Source organism: Pieris brassicae, chromosome 1, assembly GCF_905147105.1.
Source record: "Pieris brassicae chromosome 1, ilPieBrab1.1, whole genome shotgun sequence".
Lineage (NCBI taxonomy): Eukaryota > Metazoa > Arthropoda > Insecta > Lepidoptera > Pieridae > Pieris > Pieris brassicae.
In genome coordinates this window covers 1,632,592-1,637,081 of record NC_059665.1, presented here as the reverse complement: position 1 = coordinate 1,637,081, position 4,490 = coordinate 1,632,592, and positions in this window count along the sequence as shown.

Here is a 4,490-nt window from a genome sequence, read left to right as displayed (position 1 = left end):
ACCAAACATTATATAAAGTATTTTTTTAAAATAAAATTTTTCATTAAATACACATATTACAAAAGTAAACAAATCAATACAAAAATATAATTGTCATAGTCTCTTTCAATTGCCCTGTTTTTAAATATTAGAAGAAAAAGGTTTAGAATTGTCAACCTCTTTTTTAAATCGACTTTAAACAAGCTTTTGAATGACGCGTATCGATAAGCTAGGATATAGCGCATCGTTTTGGATATTCTGGGAGCCTACCATGAGCTTTCTTGAAGTTGAGATGCATAGGTTCCTAAATTCAATAGCATTTTTCGTACCTCATATAAACTGAAACATATTGGGATCGAACGGAACGAAAACTTTGTTTGTGGTTTCTAAATAAGTTCTGAAATTTAACTGTCAAACTTGCTTCGACAGATGATTCTATAGTAGTAAATAAAATCTAGAAAATATTTGAAAAAATTCGTTACTCACAATAAGCTATATGTTTCAGTACATATAATTATTTAGTAAAAAAAACTATTCTTTTGATATATTTTCAACGTAAACTTTTCTGGTGCCATGATAGTTGACACATTTTTAAACGTTTCCGTCAAATTTTGATAGGAGCTATCAATATATCAAAATCTAGGTTTTAAAAAAAAAACATTTAAATAATTATAGTTTTTCTATCCACACCGTGTTATGACATAGAACGCGACATTGGCAGAATTGTGATTTACACAGAATTCTCCATTAAAAATATAGTCAAGTGAAGTGTTTTACAAATTGTTAAACTAAATCGACATTCTATATCGAAATTCATAAATAATAATTATATTTTCTTTACAGCTAAAACTTGACTTGACAAACTCGCTGAATTAAAAGAAGGCGAAGAAGGGCCCGAATGAAATATATGAATGTAAACATACATTCAATATATATAAACGAATCCTACATATAACATAAACATTAGTTTATAGCGCATATTATATTAATAACAAACAACAATAACTAGTAAATAATAAAAATGTATTAACAAAATATATTATTAAAAGGAGTCTTTTTACGCAAGGTTCCGATGATACTGGCAGCGTTCCTCTTTGAATAGCTAGACTAATTCTTTGTCCGAGGTAGCTGCCAGCTCTTCGGTATCCTGTAATGTCGCCTAACCTTTTTGCTTACAAAGTCTTATAGCGCTAGGATCGGACGGACTAAGGGTCTCGACACCGAATGGGACCAAAATGCAATCAAACACATTCCGGTCCGGTCTCTTGCCATCGTCTCCTGCAATACCAGACGGCTCAAGTAGATTTGGCACGTAGACGGTGGCAAGGAACCGGCGTATGATATCGTTAAGTACGGCAAGTCTTGAGAAGCAGCCTGCTTTATTAGCATGGCAGTCGGGGATGTCCTAGCTTGTCGACATCACGAAATGTTCCTGTATTTGACGAACGGTAAGCGTGAAGCCAGTAGCCGGCCTCATGCGTACCCACAGCCAGAAGCCTAGCACGCGCTGAACTTGTACTACAGCTCAAAAGATTGTCATAAGTCAATTTGCAATTTATGTCGTCCCAGCTCCCCTGTGAATTTAGAGAAATGGAAAATTTTGACCTGGGCATGCGATTAAGAAAGCGTTTCTAGATTCTTCTAATCCAGCGATCTCCAAGTTTGAAGGGGAAGAAAATTAACCCAAAATAAAACTCTTCAGTATTCGAAATATAAAAATTATAATGTTTACGATATTAGATGTAGTATATCTTATTAATCTTACTTTTTGAATAAGTAATTAAAATATTGAATTTTATTTGTTCTAAACTATTATTTGGATTCGTTCGGTACAAAATTGTAGAACAAAAACTAACTTCTTTAGAATCGCTTCTTCTGGTATAGTTTAAACATAAACTATCTTTATTCGATGTATAAGCGATGCATCTCGATTGTAAGTTGTCGATTTCACAATAACAGCTAGTGCTAATGCTAGAGGCCCCCGGGTTCTAAAATTAAGTATATAATTATTAGGAAAATAATACAGCCATTTGGTTTTTTAAATAATTTGAGATTTATGACCTAAAATTATTATTATGCAAATTAAGCTATTTATGCTCAGTACTAGCGAAATTGACGCACTCTGAAACCAATTAAGTAAAATTCCAAGGTCGGTATTGAATTCTGACAATCAGTTTATTTTTGGTTTCATCATTGATTATGATTAGAGAGTTTCCTGATAAATAACCTATCGCAGAGGTAAATAGAATTCGAGTTGAAATTATTTTAATATGACCTTTAGACTTTGGTTGTAGAATCTTAGGTGATGGTACTAAGCACAAAGCTTCAGGGTGGCATCCTAGCTCAAAGGTGAAAAGTCCAATGACGTCGATATAAGCTAAATATAATCTCCTAAATGTTATAGCAGCCATCGCTGAAATGGTTGGAACATATTAATCTACACGGTAGCTTAGATAAGGAGTTGTAAGCTAATATGTACTGTGTTGTGTTGTAGTAGCTCCAACGTGTGACTCTCATCCCTGACGTCGTAGGTTCGATCCCTGATGATCCCGCATTTAACATTCAGTAGTTAAGGAAAACATCGTGAGGAAACCGGCTTGCCTTAGACTCAAAAAGTCGACGTCGTGTGTGAGGAGGAAGCTGAGGATGACCTATACAGGGCGTCCTAAAGTATTGGGAAATGAAGGGAAGGTATCTTAAATATTGTAGATAGTAAAAAATAACAATGTCTTCTTTTAGTAAAATCCCCTTTCTATATATAAGGTACAACAAGGTATGAGGTACTTTTCTTTCATGTCCCATAACTCTGCCTTTCCCTGTATACCTATTAGATTGACAAATGATCATAAAACATATACAGAAATCTGAGGCCCAGACCTAAAGAAAAAGGTTGTAGCGCCACATTATTACTGTCATATACAATTTTCCAACCAGGAAGTTAAGGTATTATAGAAATTAGCCAGAACGTTACTTAAAACGGACGAATTATAAGTCTAAGTGCGGAAAATGAGTCCACCAACTAATACCAATACAAATAATGTATTATAGAGGACAGTTTTCGGTATTCGGTCCTGCTGCAACAATTGTTCCATTAGAATCGAGCCCGAAGTCTATGTGTACAAACAATATGTAATAAAAACATTTATAAGACAAATTGTGTTTTAAATTGAGATTCACATTCGATCGTAATAAAATAAACAATCATTTTGTTTATATAACGCTTTGGAAACAATCTGTCTTTCCCCCGGGTTGCAATAACTGTAATCCCTCAGGCGGGGCGAGAGCTATAGCTACTGGATGAGACATGTTTTGTTTAATACTGACGTTGGAATTAATGAATTTATTGCAATACAAGTTAAAGAATAGGATCCTGCATGAGTGTACCATTTCTTAAAAGGCCGGCAACGTACGCAAGCTCTCTGGTATTGGGTGTCCATGGGCAGGTGGTATTACTAAACATCACGTAAGCTTCCTGCCCGTTTGCCCCCTGTTCTATTAAAAAGAGCATAGGTTTAAATATTTACTGAAATCTCAAGAGCCAAGCCAAGTAAATGACTACCAGACTTGCCATCACCACAGAACACATTGCCAAAAGGTTTACGCACAATTCAAAAAGGTGCATATAGGTAACACAATGTACACTTATGAACGTCAAAAGCAGAAATATATAAGAAATGTACTCCCATTTATCTCATAGCTCGATGACAGATTGGTCTGGTAGCACCAGTGGTGATTTGCTAACACTCAAACCATATAGAAGTTATTTAATTAATTCAACAAACTAAACCGTATAAAGAGTACACAGTGTTTTGATATCGGACGAGCTCTTTTTTATTGACTTAAATTATCTTAATTTGACAGCATTTATCAAAGTAAACATTCATTTCGTTCGCTACCATATTAATAACATAAATGATAAAAACACGAAAATGTTAAATATTTGCGAGAGCTTATATTGTGTGAGTGACCTGATTAGACGCGTGTCTTATGACTTTTATTTGAAGAAACTTGTTTTAATATAAATTCTATGTTGTCTTGGGGATTTTTCACTCTTTTCCTTACTACGTCACTGATAACAATATTGAATGATTGATTATGTATTCGTATATATTTATACACGCGCATGATTTAAACATTTGATATTATACAACTGGACAGAAACCAGTGTAAACCGATTGAAGCTCCAGATTGTTCCTTGCTGACCAGGACGCAGTGACATGAGCTACAAACTGATGACAGAGAGAATATTCACTCCACTGACTCTGCGTCCCCAAACGTGTGTCACCCTCTGAAATTAGAATATTTCAGCACATCCTATCATGTGCAAATCAGTTAGATCGTGATGTCATAGACATATTGACAGAACTCGATAAGATAAATTTGTGTGTAGGCAGTTGTAGCATTGAATCGAATAAATAATAACAAAATAGTTGTTTATTATCTATTTTCCGTGTTTTAGGAATTAACGAAAGCCTCTCAGCCAACATACCTGCAGCTGAGTTTCATCATCG